Source organism: Ranitomeya imitator, chromosome 6, assembly GCF_032444005.1.
Source record: "Ranitomeya imitator isolate aRanImi1 chromosome 6, aRanImi1.pri, whole genome shotgun sequence".
NCBI lineage: Eukaryota > Metazoa > Chordata > Amphibia > Anura > Dendrobatidae > Ranitomeya > Ranitomeya imitator.
The window spans coordinates 388,227,725-388,249,747 of record NC_091287.1 but is presented as its reverse complement, the minus strand read 5'-3'; the positions used below and the strand labels follow the sequence as shown (position 1 = coordinate 388,249,747).

The following is a 22,023-nucleotide window of genomic DNA, read 5'->3' as shown; positions in this document are numbered from 1 at the left end:
AGATATTGTACCCATAATAAAATATTTGTATGAAAAAAAAATATAAACAATAAAAGTATATATCTTTGGTATTGCTGCGTCCGCAAAGACCCAACCTATAAAACTGACCTACTAGTTAACACAATTAAAAAAAATAATATAAAACAAGGCAAAAATCAATAATTTATCATCATATCACAAAACAATAAGTGGAATAAAACGCTATAAAAAAAAAAGATGGATATAAATAAACATGGTATTGCTGAAAAAGTCATCTTGTTCCGCAAAACACAAGCTGCCATACAGCTGCCATCAGTCGAAAAATAAAAAAAAGTTATAGCTCTCAGACTAAAGCAATGCAAAAATAATTATTTTTTCTACAAAAGTTTTCATTGTGTAAAGGAGACAAAACATAAAAAAAAAATATATAAATTTGGTATCGCTGTAATCGTACTGACCCGAAGAATAAAACTGCCTTATCAGTTTTATCACATAGGGAACAGCATAAACCCCTTCACCCCCCCCCCCCCCCCAAAAAAAAAAAAAAAAAATCTAGAATAGCTTGGTTTTGATCCTTCTGCATCCCAGAAATCAGAATAGAAAGCGATTAAAAAAAGTCATGTGCCCGAAAATGGCACCAATAAAAACGTCAACCCGCCCTGCAAAAATCAAGCCCTCACATGACTCTGTGGGCCTAAATATGGAAAATTGATAGCTCTCAAATTATGGTAATGCAAACACTTTTTTTGCAATTAAAATTCTTTTAGTGTGTGACAGCAGCCAAACATAAATACTTGATATAAATCTGATATTGCTGTAATCGCACCGACCTGAAGAGTAAAGTTGCCTAATCACTTATTCCGTCCAAGGAACGGTGTAAAAATAAATATAAACAATTCTTCACCTGCTGTTGATTTTTTCATTCTGCCTCCCAAAGACTGCAGTAAGGCTCGGCACTCATTTATCCTGCAGTCTGTGATGAGTGCTTACACTGGGGTTTCCAGGTCCCCATATTTAGATATGTCAGTCACCTATTGTGACGTTCTTCATATACACATAAAAGAGAAAAAAATATATAAAAGAAAGATTCTCACCTGTCCTCTGTTCTCTCCGCATCCTGACTGGACATGTGGTCGCAGGCACTGTAGACCCAGATACAGGAGCCGCTGCCGGCAGCATTTTATTTCAGTTGAATGTGTGCCCTTGTACACATATTCAATCGAAATGCATTGTGCGCAGAGACTCTGCAGAGCAATACCAATGCAAGCTGCCGGCCAATCACAGGCCAGCAGATGACATCTGCATGCTGCCGCACCAGCATGGCTGTGTCAGCTTCTGGCCTCTGATTGGCCGGCGGCTGGCATAGGTATTTCTGTGTAGAGAATCTCTGCTCGGCAATACCGTACATTTCAACTGAATATGAGTCTAAGGATGCAACATTCAGCTGACATAAAACACTGCTGTTGGAGGCCCTTGAACTTGGCAGGGATCTCCGTGGGGCTTACAGTGACTGCTGGCTGCATGAAGTAGCCTCAGGGACCGCATGCGGCCCACGTGTTTGAGACTCCTGCTTTAGTGCCTTTCATGTAACACTAAGGCTGCCGTCACACTAGCAGTATTTGGTCAGTATTTTACATCAGTATTTGTAAGCCAAAACCAGGAGTGGGTGATAAAAGCAGAAGTGGTGCATATGTTTCTATTATACTTTTCCTCTAATTGTTCCACTCCTGGTTTTGGCTTACAAATACTGATGTAAAATACTGACCAAATACTTCTAGTGTGACGACAGCCTAAAAGGTGTTTATCCTAATAAATAATGAGTGAGCAGGAATCGGGAGTAAGGTACGACCACAGCATATTGTGGATTTATGTTGAGAAATGCGGTCTCGGATATGTTGGGTAGTCTCACCAACATATCCGAGACCGCAGGGGCATTTAATGAGGTAGACGACATATGTAGAGTCGCAAGTATAATGGCCTTGTATTGGAAATTTCCTTCCTGATCGAGGATGTGTAAAAAAGTCGCCTTTGGTGATATTAGAGCATTGAAGGCAGCTTAAGCATGGGAAGGTGCCGTTCCGTGGAGTAGAGAGAAATTGTTGTTTCAGTTCTCTGGAGGGACCAACATCAGCCCGTACCAAATGATTCCTAAGATTCTGTGTTCTTTTGTAACACATGATTGGTTTGTTGAGAAATTCAGGAACCTGAGGATATGCCCTCTGTAAGACATTCCAATGTTTCAAAATGCAGCGACTGATCTGAAAATTAAAAGGATGAAAGGTATTAACAAAGGCCAACCATTGTAATTTAGGACGTCGGAACCCAGATTGTGCTTCAAAGTTCGTAGAATCCAATATTTTATTGGGATAACCCCTATTTCTGAATTTGTTGTCCATCTCCCAATGGCATCTAGCTCGAGTTTCCGGATCTGAGACAATTCGGTTTATCCGGTCGTGTTGAGATTTGGGTAAGGCCTTCTTAATATGAGATGGATGACTGCTGGTATACAAAAGCAAACTATTTCGGTCTGTAGTCTTCACATATAAATCTGACTCCAACATGCCATCAGGCATAATAGTTATAGTAGTGTCCAGAAAATTAACTGAATGCTGATCAGAATGAATAGTAAATGACAAACCCGAGATAAATGAATTAAGGTCACTATGGAAGAGGAGGAGATCTTCACTATTGCCAGTCCAAACAAAGAAAATATCATCGATAAAACGTTTCCAATAAACAATATGTGCTGAAAATAAAAGATGAGGGTACATGAATGATGTCTCAAAATAATCCATAAATATATTAGCATATGGGGGTGCAACATTTGACCCCATAGCGGTCCCCTTAATTTGAAAGAAAAACTGATCCTCAAAAAGAAAAAATTTTTTTTGTCAAAATTAATGTGAGAAGGTCCCTGCAGAAAGCCAGTTGGTCGTTAGAGAAATCCGTATTTTGCATGAGGAATAAATTGACAGCTTCTAATCCCATCTGATGTTCGATACTAGTATAAAGACTATTAACATCCATAGTCACCAAAGTGCATCCTTTAGGAAGGACCCCCAAGTCTTTCAATGATGTAAGAAAATGAGTAGTATCTCATAGATAGGACTGCGTAAGGGTACCGTCACACAGTGGCATTTTGATCGCTACGACGGCACGATCCGTGACGCTCCAGCATCGTAACAATATCGCTCCAGCGTCGTAGACTGCTGTCACACTTTGCAATGTACGACGCTGGAGCGATAATTTCATGACGTATGTGCGATGTAGAAGCCGTTGGTTACTATGCGCACATCGTATACAATATCGTGCACACCTTTGTTACACCATGCGATCATGCCGCCACAGCGGGACACTAGACGAAGAAAGAAAGTTTCAAACGATCTGCTACGACGTACGATTCTCAGCGGGGTCCCTGATCGCAGGAGCGTGTCAGACACAGCAAGATCGCTGGAACGTCACGGATATATCGCTGGAACGTCACAAATCGTGCCGTCGTAGTGATCAAAATGCCACTGTGTGACGGTACCCTAAGAGGAACAAGAGGCGATAGGATCTTATCCATTGTAATCGCCAGAGGAGACAGAAGGGAATTAGTTGAAGCCACAATTGGACGACCCGGTGGTCTGGCTAAATCCTTATGCACTTTGGGAAGAGTATAAAATACTGGAATGACGGGGTGCTGACAATTCAAAAATTCAACTAGTTTCTGATCAATGATACCTAATTGAAGGTAATGGCTAGTTAAGTATTTGATTTCTCTCGCTATATCAAAAGAGGGGTTACTAGAGATAGGTAAGTATGTATTAGTGTCTCTCAGCTCTCAGTATTTCATCCATATAGTATGACCTATCTAGTACCACTATTGCACCCCCTTTATCTGCGGGCTTAATGATTAAGTCTTTCCTGGCCTTCAATAACTGTAGGGACCTGAATTCTTCAATCGACAGGTTGTGTTTGATACGTAGATTGCCATTCTCGATAGATTCCAAAACAGCCTTAATGTCTTTTTTAACAAATTCTATAAATGTTTCTACTGGGTGATACATTCTAGATGGCTGAAAAGAACTAGGTATGCAAAGATTTAAGTCCTTAAGAGTAAATGAATTTTGGGAGGAAGATTCGGTCGGAGGCGTAGACTGTGGGCCCAGGAAGTGGGCCTTCAGTCTCAATGTTCTAAAGAATTGGTGTAATTCTTGGTCCAATAAAAAGGGGTTAAAGCGAGACACCGGACAAAAGGTCAAGCCCCTTTGTAAGAGATTCATTTCTGATGGTGATAAACAATACGAGGAGATATTATAGACGATATTGGTGGTCTCCATACCTGCGATCTGGTCGTCATTTTGGCTTGGTCTTGACCGATGTCGCCTCGACCTCCTCGTTTTCCTCGCTGGGTTCGTATTGGGCGAGGCTCTAAAAAAGAGCGACGTGAAGTACTAAAATCACTGTCCGAACTGGTAGATGTAGGACTATACCCTCTTCTTATGGGTCGACGGTTTCTTCTTATGGGTCGACGGCACCTTCCCATGCTTAAGCTGCCTTCAATGCTCTAATATCACCAAAGGCGACTTTTTTACACATCCTCGATCAGGAAGGAAATTTCCAATACAAGGCCATGATACTTGCGACTCTACATATGTCGTCTACATCATTAAATGCGCCTGCGGTCTCGGATATGTTGGTGAGACTACCCAACATATCCGAGACCGCATTTCTCAACATAAATCCACAATACGCTGTGGTCGTACCTTACTCCCGATTCCTGCTCACTTCTTGGATTGTAAACATCAGATTTCTCAACTGAGATATCAAATCATCGATCATGTACCCATTATGAGAAGAGGAGGTGACCGTATTAAGAGATTAAAAGAACGTGAATTGTTCTGGATATACTCCCTGCAGACTCTCTTTCCCTTGGGTCTGAACAGGGAGTACGAGTTTTCACATTGACTATTTCCTGATCATCCCCTGATTATTATTTATTAGGGTACTTCATTTTTATTAGGGTACTACATCTACAACCTATGGTCTTGTCTTTAGGTTGCTGTTCCTTTAGATTCCGGCAGTATGGTCATATTGTTATCTGTCACGTTTACTAGTATTTATGTGCTCATTTCCCTGTTATTTTTCTTCCCGTTTCCCTTTTTTTTCCCTTTCTTTTCTCATTTCTTCCTTTTCCCCTTTCTTTCTCTTTCCCCTGTTGCTTATTATAGGTTAGTTTTTCTTTTACCCACTTATTGATTCTTTTTTCTTTTATTCCTCAGTATGCAGGAGCTGAGAGCCGATAAACTTAGTCCCCGGATCTCCTTGGACACTTGCGCACCTTTACTTAGTCATCTTTTTTCTGCGAATCACAGCTGACGCACGTATACGCTGGAGTATAATGGGTTTTCCTCTTGAAGTTTGGACGCATGCGCACTTTCGTTTATACCGACACCATACTCGCGCGTGCGCATTTTCTAATTTCTCCTGAACTCTGCACCCGGAAGTATCTCACACCGGCGCGATCATGATAAAAAGGGCGCACTTTGTCCTTCTCTTCATTCCCGTTTCGGATCACGGTGATCCCCACGTCCTGGACTCTATTTTGCTCCTGCTGCCTTACAGCTCCGCAAGCTGTGCCGTCGGATTGTTATCCTCAGGTAGTTTGTTTCATTAGACTGAGAGCTGTAGGTTATTTTCTTTAATTTAGGTGGCGATCATGTTTTTCACGCATATACATATGTGTATATATTTTTTGCAGGGGGATTTCTTTCTATTTGAGCTATCTCCATATGAGTATAGCATTTGTCTGCAGTGACTTCCCTTACATGTATGTATACTATATCCCAGAGCAGTTTTCCTTTTCCTGGGTGTTGATCTCCTATTCCTTTTGGTGATAGCCTTCATTAGCCATCAGTGGCTCCGTGTGGTGTTTCCTATATTCTTGACCTGGATGGTCTACTTTTTCTTTTTTCTTTCTTTTTCTTTTTCCTTTTACCATATCAGCTGTTATAATGTATTTTCTTTTGTATGTTTCAGAACACAGACTTAACTTGAAAAAGGCATATAGCCGAAACGTTGTACCAATTGTCTGTAAAACAAAAATCCTTATGTCCACATTTTTTATGGCATCGTATGAAGCTTGCTGATTATGGAATATCTCTGTTATGGAAAACTATTGATCTTGTATTAAAGAAATTATATGAACTTGATCTTTGAGTGCCGGAGTTCATCGTTATAGACTACTTATATTTCTCCAGAGCACCTATATTAACTGTGAGCACCCCATTAATTACGTAGTATATTGGCCAGCCATGTAGTATAGTATATTGCCCAGCTACGTAGTATATTGCCCAGTGACATAGTATATTACACAGCGACGGAGTATACAGCACATAGCCACGTAGTATATTGCCCAGCCACATAGTATATTGCCCAGTCACGTAGTATATTGCCCAGCTACGTAGTATATTGCTCAGCCACTTAGTATATTGCCCAGCCACGTATGTCACAGGTTAAAAAATAAAAAATAAACATACTCACCTTCGGATCCGAGCGCCCCTTGTAGTTGTAATATACTCACCTTCGGATCTGGCGCAGGCGATGAGCGCGCGGCTGCCGCCATCTTCCGTTCCCGGGATGCATTGCGAAATTACCCAGATGACTTAGCGGTCTCGTGAGGCTGCTAAATCTTCTGGGTAATTTCGCAATGCATCGCCGGGAACGGAAGATGGCGGCCGGCTCTGCGGACAACGGAGGGTGAGTATAGCAGGTTTTTTGTTTTTTTTATTATTTTTAACATTAGATTTTTCTACTGTTGATGCCGCATAGGCAGCATCAATAGTAAAAAGTTGAGGACACACAGGGTTAATAGCGGTGGTAACGGAGTGCGTTACCCGCGGCATAACGTGGTCCGTTACCACCGGCATTAACCCTGTGTTAGCGGTGGCTGGAGGGGAGTATGTGGGCGCCGGGCAGTGACTGGGGGAGTAAGAAGCGGCCATTTTCTTCCGGACTGTGCCCGTCGCTGATTGGTCGTGGCTTTTTTTCCGCGACCAATCAGCGACTTGGATTTCCTTGACAGACAGAGGCCGTGACCAATGAATATCCGTGACAGACAGACAGAAGGACAGAAAGACGGAAGTGACCCTTAGACAATTATATAGTAGATGTTACTAATAAAAACACAGCACAGCAACACTATCCCCATGTAGATTCTAAGGGACGGTCAGCAAAGAAACACATTGATGAAAGTGTGTAAAAACTATTTTATACCCAGAATCAAATGAAATGTATAAAATTGATAATGCAGATAACTATTCACAGGCATTACAATATTACAACAAAGAAACAAATTTCCTAAGAATATAGTAATTTATATAATGTCATAGTTTCCAGAAAGGAACCCTTTACATACAGTAGTGCTTCCTGGGTATGCCACCTTGGTGTGGCCTTCAACTGTTTGCAATGTTCTCTCTTTGGTATTTCCTACCTCTGTCATGCACCCATCCTTCCTTGAATGCCAATAAACTTTTATCTTCTTCGAGGACTCCTCTCTTAAATAGAAGGTTCCTCAATTTTTATATAAATAATTGATTATATAATCAATTCTTTTTAATACAAAATCAAATGAACTACTTTAAAGCAAACCTGTCACCAGCTTTGGCCAATAGGAAATATGGCCACCACCTTTCTGGGCTGATATACAGCTTTCTATAATGCTGTATATCTTCCCCTAACCCTGCCTGTAACAGAAGAAAAACCTGTTCAGAGCACAGCAGGGAAATTATCAAGCTGCTGTGTCTAAATAGGACGCAGTGCTGTGTGTGAGCGCAGGGAAAGTAAGTACATGCGTTTTCTTTCTATGCATTGAATATATAGGGGCCAAATACCAGGATAGAGGGAAATATACCAGGATGAAGTGGACATTTACCAGGATGGGAGATATTTACCAGAATGGTGGACTTATACCAGGATGAGGAACATACATTCCAGGGCGCGGAACATTTATCAGGATGGGAGACATACTAGGATGGGGCCATAGACCAAGATGGGATACATATACCAGGATTGGGGCCATATATCAGACTGGGAAATATATTCCAAGATGGGGACAGATTCCAGGATGGGACCCCATATGCCAGGCTGCACTGTATGTATGCATGTAGCACTATGTGGGGACTATAAGGCTAGGTTCACATTGCGTTAATGGGTTAACGCTAGTGGATTCCGTTACATGGCGAAATTGTTGCAATTAACGCCATGCAACGGATCTGTTAGCGCACCCATTGACGTCAATGTGCTAACGGATCTCTAGCGCATCGCCAGCACATGCCATTTTCGGCACGCGCTAGCAATGTCCCCTTAGTTTCGGACAGACCGCGTACGCTGCTTGCAGCGTCCGAGGTCCGTTCCTCGCTAGCGCAGATCGGGTATCTGCGCTAGCGGGATCGCCAAACGCGATCCCTTTTGGGACATTGCGTTAGCGCAATCCGCTAGCATATGCGCTAAACGGATTGCCCTAACGCAATGTGAACCTAGCCTTATACTATGAATCACTATATGGTGCTATATTATACTGTGGGGTGCTATATGCGTCCATTATACTGGAGCATTAAATGGGGCACATTATAGTGTGAAGAAAAAGCAGAAGTCCAGCGCGGGTGATGTCCATAAAAAATACCTTTTATTCCATATTCGTTAAAAGCACATAAATCCAAAGTCCATCTTCATATCCATAGACACAAAAACGGGTGATTCATACCAGTGACAGTCACAGGCTTAAAGTGCATTAAAATCATACGCGTTTCAACGGTCGTGCCGCCTTACTCATTGTGCTTTTAACGAATATGGAATAAAAGGTATTTTTTATGGACATCACCCGCGCTGGACTTCTGCTTTTTCTTCAAACTACTTGCTGCACTGCATGATCCGTGCGCTGGGCCTGAGAGGAGGTGAGCTGATCTTCGTTGCTTTTTCTTTTCTCACATTATAGTGTGGTACACTATAAGGGGCCATTATACTGTGGGGCACATTATACTGTAGGTCACTATATTGGGGCACATTATAATGTGGTGCACTATATGGGACCATTATACTGTGTTGTCATTATAATAATAACCTTTATTTTTATATAGCGCTGACATATTCCGCAGCGCTTTACAGGTTGCACACATTATCATCGCTGTTCCCAATGGGGCTCACAATCTAGATTCCCTATCAGTATGTCTGTGGAATGTGGGAGGAAACCGGAGTACCCAGAGAAAACCCACGCAAACACGAGAACATACAAACTACTTGCAGATGTTGTCCTTGGTGGGATTTGAATCCAGGACTGCAGTGCTAACCACTGAGCCACCGTGCTGCCCCCATTATACGGTGGGGTACTATATAGGTCTAGGTCCATTATACTGTGGAGCACTATATGTGACCATTATACTGTGGAGCAATATGTAGGTCGCATTATAGTGAGGTACACTGTATGGGGCCATTATACTGTGAGGCACTACATCAGGCCATTATACTGTGGGGCACTACATGAGGCTGTTCTACTGTGGTGCACTGTGGGGCGCCATTATACAGTGGAGCACTATATGAGGCCATTATACTGTGGAGCAATATGTGGGGCACATTATAGTCTGTGGAACTGTATGAGACCATTAAACTATAGAGCACTATATAGGGCTCGGCACATACAGAGGGCTTGGCAACTCTGATGAGCGGTGTAGTTACTGACATCACCGCTCATCACAGGCGCCGGATCTCGTGGAGCACAGCAGGATCCGGAATGGCTGCTACTACAGCCTATTGAGCTTCACTCTCAAAAAATAAATTGGTGAACCAGGGAAAGTGACGGGAAGTTTTTTATGAAAGAAAATTTAGTTTTCTGTCTGTGTTCTTTTCATTAGTGTGTTATTAATGGGGGTGTGTGATAGACACTTCTCCATTACTATCCACAGGGCTTTATGCCAGATGTGATTTTTGCCATTTCACAGCTGTCATCAACCTCCTCTGCAATTACCCTGATTGCCACTGCACCAGGGCAATGCAGAAGAGTCTGGCAAAGCGACAGAATTGGCGCATCTAATGTGATGCTCCACTTCTAGGATGCCTGGGGGCTGGTATTTGTAAGCTGGGAAGGGCCCAATAACCAGGGACCCTCTCAGCCATCTTCTTTACCTTGGCTGGTTACCAAATAATAGGGGTGACCCCACATTTTCTTTAATTAATATTATTTATTAGGATAAACACCTTTTAGGCTGTCGTCACACTAGAAGTATTTGGTCAGTATTTTACATCAGTATTTGTAAGCCAAAACCAGGAGTGGAACAATTAGAGGAAAAGTATAATAGAAACATATGCACCACTTCTGCTTTTATCACCCACTCCTGGTTTTGGCTTACAAATACTGATGTAAAATACTGACCAAATACTGCTAGTGTGACGGCAGCCTTAGTGTTACATGAAAGGCACTAAAGCAGGAGTCTCAAACACGTGGGCCGCATGCGGTCCCTGAGGCTACTTCATGCAGCCAGCAGTCACTGTAAGCCCCACGGAGATCCCTGCCAAGTTCAAGGGCCTCCAACAGCAGTGTTTTATGTCAGCTGAATGTTGCATCCTTAGACTCATATTCAGTTGAAATGTACGGTATTGCCGAGCAGAGATTCTCTACACAGAAATACCTATGCCAGCCGCCGGCCAATCAGAGGCCAGAAGCTGACACAGCCATGCTGGTGCGGCAGCATGCAGATGTCATCTGCTGGCCTGTGATTGGCTGGCAGCTTGCATTGGTATTGCTCTGCAGAGTCTCTGCGCACAATGCATTTCGATTGAATATGTGTACAAGGGCACACATTCAACTGAAATAAAATGCTGCCGGCAGCGGCTCCTGTATCTGGGTCTACAGTGCCTGCGACCACATGTCCAGTCAGGATGCGGAGAGAACAGAGGACAGGTGAGAATCTTTCTTTTATATATTTTTTTCTCTTTTATGTGTATATGAAGAACGTCACAATAGGTGACTGACATATCTAAATATGGGGACCTGGAAACCCCAGTGTAAGCACTCATCACAGACTGCAGTATAAATGAGTGCCGAGCCTTACTGCAGTCTTTGGGAGGCAGAATGAAAAAATCAACAGCAGGTGAAGAATTGTTTATATTTATTTTTACACCGTTCCTTGTACGGAATAAGTGATTAGGCAACTTTACTCTTCAGGTCGGTGCGATTACAGCAATATCAGATTTATATCAAGTATTTATGTTTGGCTGCTGTCACACACTAAAAGAATTTTAATTGCAAAAAAAGTGTTTGCATTACCATAATTTGAGAGCTATCAATTTTCCATATTTAGGCCCACAGAGTCATGTGAGGGCTTGATTTTTGCAGGGCGGGTTGACGTTTTTATTGGTGCCATTTTCGGGCACATGACTTTTTTTAATCGCTTTCTATTCTGATTTCTGGGATGCAGAAGGATCAAAACCAAGCCATTCTAGATTTTTTTTTTTTTTTGGGGGGGGGGCGGGGGGTGAAGGGGTTTATGCTGTTCCCTATGTGATAAAACTGATAAGGCAGTTTTATTCTTCGGGTCAGTACGATTACAGCGATACCAAATTTATATATTTTTTTTTAATGTTTTGTCTCCTTTACACAATGAAAACTTTTGTAGAAAAAATATTTATTTTTGCATTGCTTTAGTCTGAGAGCTATAACTTTTTTTTATTTTTCGACTGATGGCAGCTGTATGGCAGCTTGTGTTTTGCGGAACAAGATGACTTTTTCAGCAATACCATGTTTATTTATATCCATCTTTTTTTTTTATAGCGTTTTATTCCACTTATTGTTTTGTGATATGATGATAAATTATTGCATTGATGGTTTTAAACACTCTTGTGGGCATCTCAGTGGACTACTGTGCATCCCAAATGAGCAATATTATATTCTGCTACATCGCTACACATGAATAGATACTACATTATGCATAACATACATTAAATCATGGTTCTAAACCCCTAAATATAGAGCAGCTACAATCACAACCACAGATATACCTAAGGAATGCAAATCTTTATTCTCTGGCAAAAAAAAACTGTCAAACATTTTTCTGTTAAATAGAAATAAAATATGGAGCTCACCAAATCAATGTCCATGTTGTTCCACAATAACTAAAAAATATTTTTTTGGTTCCAAAGAACAGATGAGCTGAACAAATCCAAAACTTTGATGAACTATGGACAAGGAAAAGTCACTTCTTACAGTGCCATTCTTCTCTCCCTTAGATGAGCAAATCTGCCAACCACCTTGTCTTTGTCAAGTTCAATGTCCCTCTCAATACTAAGCAAGGTCAAGTTGGACAGTCGGGCCTCATTCATGCATGCTCGCAAGTGTGTTTTAATAAGTTTCAGACGGCTGAAGCTTCTCTCGGCTTTTGCACTACTGACAGGAATAGTCAGATAAATTCCATAAAGTGTACTTAAATTTGGAAAAGCATGATGCATGTCATTTGCAATTAGAAATGGTAAAATTTTGTCAGTGGTGTCAACCTTCTTCTCTATTGACAGCTCACTGTACATATTCCGGAAAGTAAGGAACTCGCCAAAGACTTCTTTGGGTTCTGTAGACACATCATCTGAGTAGAAACGTGCAACTTCAATCACTCTGTCAGCAACATCAGGGTCTTGAAAGTGTTTGTTACTGAGTGGACTGAATAATTTGGCAATTTCTCTAAAATCCGAAAAACGGTGCTCAAACTGGCTCCAAAATACATCTATATATAAAATAAAATACTTCAGTTTTGAAGCAAGCTCGGCTCTCTTCAATTGGCTCATCTTCAGCCGTTTCATCAAAAAATCATTTCCTCTTACGAACTTTTCTTTCTTGATATATGGTAGTGTGATTGCATTTAGTAGCCAAGTCATTGGCTGTGTTTTCTAGGGTTTCAAAAGCCTCATCTGATCGCAGCTCTCTGATTTGTGACATGCATGCGTCATTTAAATGTACAGCTGCATTGATGTCCAATGACTCTTTTTGTAGGTAGTTTGAGAGGACATAAGTTTTCTTTAAGAGTCTATTCCAAAAAACTAGCATTAGTTTGAATTCATAAGTGCTAATTTTTGCTAGCAGACCATCTGCTTCAGCAGCAGTTTTTGGGCTGGTGCCATTATGCATCTTGATGCGTCTCAGAGCCTCAAGAATCGTGGGTAGGCTTTGGATTACTGCATCAGTGGCCTGTTTCCTGGAAGCCCATCGCATATCTGACAGCCTCTTCAGTGTTAACACTGTTCCTTCAAGGATTTTATCCTGCTCTTCCTCAAGAATTTTATATCTGGGTAAACTTGATGTTAAAAATGTATACAGCGTTTCAAGTGTACCAAAGAAAATTTTAGCACTGCACAATGCACATGCAGCGTGTAGCAGAATCAAATTGAGATTGTGTGCACAACAATGTACATAAAATGCTTTTTCAGAGCGGTTTTGTTTTACCCTGGTGTGCAGCCCCATTAAATGACCTGACATTGTCCTTGCCCCATCATAAGCCTGCCCTCTCATTAGATTAACATTAAGACCCAGTTCTCTGGTGAGTGTATTTATTAATACATCATAGAATGACTCTGCATGGCCATCTGGAAGCTCTTCAAATTTTATGAAACGGTCAATGCTGTTTCTCGAATTTGTTACATATCTCAATGATAAAGAAAATTGGTTACTTCTTTTGATATCAATAGCTGAATCCACAATTACTGAAAAGAACTGTGCTGCTTTTACATCCTGTACGATAGTGCACATAGTTTCACTGGCCAGAGCAGAAATCAGCTCATTTTGTGATTCCAAACTCAGATATGTAACACGACCAACCGGATTCTTCAAATGATTTTCAAGCACAGTGTCATACTGTGCTAGCAATTTAAGCAGCTCCAAGAAATTGCCTTCATTGACATCTTGGTCACCCAGGCCGGCATACTCTCTGTGACCCCGAAATGCAAGACCCTGCCTTGCTAAAAAAAAGTGTCATCTATTAGCCTATGAATTATTTTTCTATTTCTTTCTATCTGCTCCTTTTCACCTTTGATAAGCCCTGCTATTATTGGGCTGTCCTGACTGATACGGTATTTAGTTATAAGCAAAGTTTTCTCTGCATCTCTGTGAGTATTAGACCTCTCATGTTGTTCTATTTTTTCAAGGCCTTTTCTGAAGTTAGAGAAACCTATGCATGGCTCTGCCCAGACTCTATTCTTTTCATCTTTCTTGCCAAATAGCCAGCAGCAGAAACAATATAGATGGTTTGTTTTAGGAGAGTAAATCAACCATTGTCGTTCAACTGTGCATGATTTTCCCACTTTGCGACTATACCACGAAGGACTAAATCTTCTTTTCTCTGAGTCATTGGGAAAATTGTCGCAGTTGTCATTCAAGCCTGGCTGACATTGGCCATGTTCCAGAAGAACTCTAATTATATTAGTAGTAAGAGTTTGATTTTGGAACAGAAAAGGATCAGTAGGGTAAGGCTCTTCGATATTTAATTTAAAAATGCTATCAGAGCCAGTAGTTGTCATACTAGGATCTGGACTGATGTCAAGCTCCTGAGTGTGGCTGGTGGGACTGGTAGGAGAGCCTACGCTTCTAAAAGGATCACAAGTTTCAGATCCCTCATCATCACTGCTCCTGGAATCATGATCTTGATGGCCTTCCCATGGGTCTGTTGTGAAAAACTGGGTGTTGGTTGGGTAATCGCTATGTGCACCGCTAGCAGTGTTTTCTCGGTTAGCCAGTGCCAAGCTGCTGCTAGGTTGATTTTGATCCATAACATCATCAATTTTCTCTGAAGATGCAGCAGGTTGACTAACAAAAAAATAACTGGTCAGGGGTGTACAAGATGAAAATAGCTTTTTCTTTTGCTCCTTTTCTTTGTGTTTGAGAGCACCTGATTTGTATTTTTTATCCATTCTCAAACACTTCTCTTCGGTGAGGTGTTTTCTAGGAAAAAAAAGTTCAGGAATTTTGTAAAAGGATAGTATCTCCCTATTTTCACCTGTGTCCTCACTATCTATAGTCCCCTCTCCTTGCTTTTTTCTAATGTTTAAAGAGTTAATCCTATCTCTGCCATTTATAGACTTGAGCCTGATAAATGGCATGCTATTAGATCCTGCCAGAAGGTCGCTGTTAGGCTCAACATTACTATCTTCACCCATGACCACATTTTATGGGTTACTCTTGATGGAGATGGTCTTCCTAACCAATTAGGTGCTGCAATCATTAGAATCTAAGAAGTCTACTACTTGAGCAACCTCATCTTAAATGCTAGTGTGCACCATTTAAAATAAAAAAAATATATAATCATCTCCTGGACAGCTCAATTCCACGAATGTTTGTGCCAGGACACACGTGACATTACTGTCACATGAACCCTGCAGGGCTCATGCTTGCCTTGTCCAAAACTGGTCAATCTGAGATATGGCTTACATAGAGCGACAGTCATACACAGGTAGTGCACAGTGTCTGGCTTCAGCCTATTTGTGATCCCACATTATTAGAGCAGGTGAGCTCCCCAGCACTGTATACGTGCAATCCGCAAGGACAAAAGCCTCAAGTTCTCCAGGCTAACACTAAAGGTTCCTCTGATGTTATCCCATGACATAGCAATGGAATTTCACAGCTGGGAGACATCACTGACATCGCTGGAATGGTGTGTGCGAGTCTATGAGGTGAGTATAATTTTTTTTTAATTTCACATAGGGCAGTGGAACAATTAAGAAGGGGTCATCTAAGTAGTAAACTTTGACTTTGTAGGCTGACTATGAGTATCTTAGGACCTCCTGCTGTTCCTCTTTCATGTAAAATGCACTACCCAAAAGATGAGCATAACATATCTGTCATGGACAGGGAACAGGCCTGATACATATGTCATTCAGCACAAAGGGATTAGAGCATGGTAAAGGAACAAATACACAATTATGTAATGTATTTGTAATGCTTCACTATTTAAAAAAAAAGTACAAAAAGATGCAGCTGATAAATCAAGTATCAGCAGATGACTGGGCTGTAACAGATATTAAAAATCTCTATACAAACACCCACACTGATATTACCGCCATATGGTGACTATGTAGTAGTAGATATCAGTCTTAAAGAACATATCGGTGATTACAGTGCAGTTATAGAGACTTACAGATGATGATCTTTCTAATGGAGTCATTCACTTTCCAGTCTTTTAAACCAGGCACGGATTGCCACAACGCGGCTGCAGAGATTACAACAAAGACACATTTGACTTCTCACATTTCCAGCACCGTTTCTGTCTATTCCCAACCTGCACAACTCCCACATCCTGCTGATACCCCAATGCTGAGCCGCTGCTGCCGTATGTGCCCCTATTACTGATCCTCTTAGTACTCCATATAATAATGCCACCAATGTTCTCCACGTATTAATGCCCATCACTGTGCCTCTTACTCTCATGGTGATTGCGTGTGAGGAAGACACTGAGCTTGAACTGCCGTGACCTCATCACTATAAACATAAGGATGAATGACCTCGGGGAGATCAAAACATCCAACATCGCGGAGACACCATCACGTGTTTCTCAACTCAGTGATCCAGAACACTGCCCCCATCCCTTGTGGGAAATATGCAAATGCATGTAGAAAAGCCACGGAGACACCATCACGTGTTTCTCAACGCAAGCAATAAATAGCCAGGTCTTTCACCGGGAAGGAACAACCACGGGAAGGCCAGCATCCAAAAAGGAAAACCACCTATCCCAAAACATGGTATCCATCCACAGACAGCTGTTTCGGGGGGGAACTCATTCGTCAGGGGGCGTGACCCCCCGATGAAGGAGTTCCCCTCCGAAACGCGCGTCGGGCGGACGTGCAGCTTCGGGTCCTGGCAGAGCATCAGCAGCCGTACCTACAGGTACCTACAGGTATCATACTTCGTAGCAGCAGTGGCTGTTCTGTAACATGCGATCTATTAATGTAACTGTGGGGTGCGGCGTTGGAGCTGTTAGCAGTATATAAGTGTTAGTTGTCTACTCAGTCTATGTTTACCTCCATGTATGGGCATTACCCTACCCCTGCTAGTAGCATTTTATGTCGGCCCTTTAGTGTGCACTTGCCTATTGGGTAATTATTGTGTGGGTGGTATTTGAGCTCCATATACCGACAGGTGGGGGTTCTGCCCGGTGATACAGTGTTACATAGACACTACACTTTAGCTACTCTCCAGCTGGGTTGCTCTTAAGTCCACTATTTACTATTTACTAAGTACTATTTGTCCTAATTACCAGTTCCCTTGCTGTACGTCCTTCTCGCACAGGCAGCGGGTCTTTGTGATCTGTGCTGTCTTGGCACTGTGTCCTATGTTATGTCCATTTTTTATCATGTATACTATTTTGTATTAATAAAGATGCATTGGTTTTGGTACTTTTGTTCCTATTGTCGTTCTTTCTGTGGTATCCACAGTCCCCCTTGGTTTGCTTGTTAGTTTGACGACTAGGCCAGTACAAGTCCGCTTGAGTACGCAATTGCATGATCACGCACAGGCTATAGCTATGTGATGTGGTCATATAATACCTTCTTCTTCATTCCCTTCTTATCTCCTCTTCCCACAATCGTATACAAAATTTCTCTTGCGTATCACCTCTACTCTGGAACCCTCTACCACAACTCATCAGACTCTCACCTACCATCGAAACCTTCAAAAAGAACCTGAAGACCCACCTCTTCCGACAAGCCTACAACCTGCAGTAACCACCGATCGACCAAACCGCTGCATGACCAGATCTATCCTCACCTACTGTATTCTCACCCATCCCTTGTAGATTGTGAGCCTTCGCGGGCAGGGTCCTCACTCCTCCTGTACCAGTTATGACTTGTATTGTTTAAGATTATTGTACTTGTTTTTATTATGTATACCCCTCCTCACATGTAAAGCGCCATGGAATAAATGGCACTATAACAATAAATAATAATAATAAATAATAATAATAATAGTACAGATACACACATAAATGCATGAATGCAATGTCACATATATACACATGCTAACACACACAAAAACACATAAAAAACACAAGTATGTAAAGCACAAATGCACACATCTATATATATATATATATATAAAACTCAAAATCTGTAGTAGCCCGCTCTATACAAATCCACAGTTCTCACCCGATTTGGGTGAAATTTGGCACGCCCTCTATCCACCAACAGGAGCAGAATACTGCGCAGGTTACATCTCGCAAGTGCCCCCACCATGAGATTGGGGCCCCTGAAGTTAGGCCCTATACATATAATGGGGAAATGTGAAATCTGTAGTAATCTGTGTTTTAGAAATCTGTGAAATCTGTGAAATCTTAGAAATCTGTGTAGAAATCTGTGTTTTAGAAAACACCAGTGATTGTCTTACCGCTGTCTCTAACATCATGTCCTCCCTCTATCTGAAACTAAACCTGTCAAAAACTGAACTCCTCGTGTTCTCTCCCTCTACTAACCTACCTTTGCCTGACATTGCCATCTCCGTGTGCGGTTCCACCATTACTCCAAAGCAACATGCCCGCTGCCTTGGGGTCATCCTTGATTCTGACCTTTCATTCACCCCCTACATCCGATCACTGGCTCGCTCTTCTTACCTGCATCTCAAAAACATTTCTAGAATTCGCCCTTTTCTTACTTTCGACTCTGCAAAAACTCTGACTGTTTCACTTATTCATTCTCGTCTGGACTATTGTAACTCTCTACTAATCGGTCTCCCTCTTGCAAAACTCTCCCCGCTCCAATCTGTCCTGAATGCTGCAGCCAGGATCATATTCCTCACCAACCGTTACACCGATGCCTCTACCCTGTGCCAGTCATTACACTGGCTACCCATCCACTCCAGAATCCAGTACAAAACTACTACCCTCATCCACAAAGCACTCCATGGCTCAGCACCACCCTACATCTCCTCCCTGGTATCAGTCTACCACCCTACCCGTGCCCTCCGCTCCGCTAATGACCTCAGGTTAGCATCCTCAATAATCAGAACCTCCCACTCCCGTCTCCAAGACTTTACACGTGCTGCGCCGATTCTTTGGAATGCACTACCTAGGTTAATACGATTAATCCCCAATCCCCACAGTTTTAAGCGTGCCCTAAAAACTCATTTGTTCAGACTGGCCTACCGCCTCAATGCATTAACCTAACGATCCCTGTGTGGCCTATTTATAATAAAAAAAAAAAAAAAAAAGGTTCCTCGCATCATGTTCTCATACACTTTATGCAGTATTAGCCCTCTGTGTCTGTACTGCTACATACTTAGGCAGGTAACTGGTTCATGCAGCTTTACATGAACACCTGAGCCTTACACTATAGCTGGTCCGAATAACTAAAGCAATTGTTACCATCCACCTCTCGTGTCTCCCCTTTTCCCCATAGTTTGTAAGCTTGCGAGCAGGGCCCTCACTCCTCCTGGTATCTGTTTTGAACTGTGATTTCTGTTATGCTGTAATGTCTATTGTCTGTACAAGTCCCCTCTATAATTTGTAAAGCGCTGCGGAATATGTTGGCGCTATATAAATAAAATTATTATTATTATTATTATTAGCCCGCGCTATACAAATCGACAGTTCTCGCCCAATTTGGGTGAAATTTGGCACGCCCCCTCTCCACCCACAGGAGCAGAATACTGTGCATGATAAATCTCGCTAGTGTCCCCCGTCATGAGATTGGGGCCCCCGAAGTTAGGCCCTATACATATAATGGAGAAATGTGAAGGTGAAAGTAAAAGTGCTGAGGGGAAAACAACAGTGTGACTAACAGGGACAGATTATAGCGACTGCGCCAAAGAGTCACTGCTAAAGGGGCCGCACCACCACACACAGCACACAAACATTTCACAAACACTGTACAAACAACACACAGACAGCACACATGCACCAATCCACAAGCACAGCACCACACAAATGCCACAAACACCAGACCACTCTAGACACACACAACACAAACATCGTCCCACAAATACCACAACACCACCCCATAATTATCACATGCACACCACACACACGTGCATGCAAGGACCACACATGCATGCAAACACACTCAGATGGATGCACCCTACACACACGGACGAACATTACTGAGCAGCAATATTGGTCAGGTGAAAAATACCTCATAGTAAGATTGTTATTATTGCTTACTATACAAGGAGCTTTCATCACTGAAGCTGCTGAGGTAAAGTGAAAGCTGAGCACTGATTGGTTGCTATGGGCAACTAGACAAGTCTGCCTGTGAGGCGGCTTTCATTACTGAGATGTGAGCTCCTTCAGGTCATAGCAATACTTTGTGAGGGCTGCTCTGTATTTACTATTCATCCTATTACATCTCTTATCAGTGTCAAGTGAATACTAAAGTGTCATAATACTAAGGACTGTTTTGTAAAATGCCACCCAAAAAATGACCATCTATTGGGCAGGTTCATCCAAAAGCTAAGAAAGCAAAATTGTGTCAAAGAGCTTAGGCAAGTGAACAACGTGACTCGTGGCTTAAAAAGAAACGGATGAGACAGACTAAATGTAAGGCAGCTAAGACATCATAGCAACGGGAATGTCGTCTTCACAAGAATCGGATAAGGCAGGCTGATGCAAGGAATATGGAAACATCTGAACAAAAGGATGAACGTTGTGAAAATGACCGCATACAACATATTCAATGTGTGCAAAGATGCATTCAGGCTGATTTGAGTTTGAAAGTATTTCACTACAACCCAACTCGAGACTATAGTTCACATCAGAAAGTCATAATAGGCAAAATGGACATAATATGCAAACATTGTCAAGCAAAGAAGTTTAACTTAGAATCGCCTGGTATGTGCTGCTCAAATGGCAAAGTCAGTTTGCCACCTTTAGATCTATCTCTTGAACCACTTCTTTCATACATGTCAGGAACAACTCCAGAGTCCAAGCATTTTCTGCAAAATATTAGGAGATACAATTCATCTTTCCAGATTACATCCTTTGGTACGACATCTGTACTCCAGGAAGCAGGATTTTTGCCAACTTTTAAAGTCCAGGGCCAAATATATCACAAAATTGGTTCAATGCTTACTGTAGCAAATGAAGATCCAAAGTTTTTACAAATGTATTTTTTGGGAGACGAACAAATACAAGCTTATAAACGTTGTGAAGCTATACTTGAGACAAAAAAAGAGATTGTGTTAAATTTGCAAAGATTTTTCCATCAGCACAATCAGTAAACCTTTTCAAAATAGCCTTAGAAAGAATGCCAAGTGATGAATATCAAGTTGTAATAAGAGCAGACAAGACACCGGTTGGCAAGCATGAAAGGCGATTTAATTCTCCCACTGTTAACGAAGTAGCTATTGTAATGGTTGGACAGGACTTTCAAAGCCGAGATATAATTATTCAGCGATGAAGCGACAATCTTCAACAAAATGCAGAAACACACAGATCATATGATGCTCTGCAATATCCGATAATATTTTGGAATGGCCAAGATGGCTATCACTTTAATCTAAAGGTACCGTCACACTAGACGATATCGCTAGCGATCCGTGACGTTGCAGCGTCCTCGCTAGCGATATCGTCCAGTGTGACAGGCAGCAGCGATCAGGCCCCTGCTGTGCTGTCGCTGGTCGGGGAAGAAAGTCCAGAACTTTATTTCGTCGCTGGACTCCCCGCAGACATCGCTGAATCGGTGTGTGTGACACCGATTCAGCGATGTCTTCACTGGTAACCAGGGTAAACATCGGGTAACTAAGCGCAGGGCCGCGCTTAGTAACCCGATGTTTACCCTGGTTACCATCGTAAAAAAACAAACAGTACATACTTACATTCAGCTGTCTGTCCCTTGCCGTCTATTTCCTGCACTGACTGCTGGCCGCAAAGTGAAAGTGAAAGCACAGCACAGCGGTGAGTCACACAGCGGTGACTCACCGCTGTGGCTGTGCTCTGCTTTCACTTTGCGGCCAGCAGTCAGTGCAGCAAACAGACGGCAAGGGACAGACAGCTGAATGTAAGTATGTACTGTTTGTTTTTTACGATGGTAACCAGGGTAAACATCGGGTTA

At 42.1% G+C, this 22,023-nt stretch overlaps 1 long non-coding RNA gene across 1 annotated transcript in view; it reads right to left on the bottom strand.

Moving 5' to 3' along the window:
- LOC138642719 (uncharacterized) overlaps positions 1-22,023 on the bottom strand; it is a 32,712-nt gene that overhangs the window by 1,041 nt on the left and 9,648 nt on the right. The window contains exon 2 of the long non-coding RNA XR_011314082.1: positions 16,128-16,199. This is a non-coding gene — a long non-coding RNA (uncharacterized lncRNA). The remainder of the gene's footprint in view (positions 1-16,127; positions 16,200-22,023) is intronic.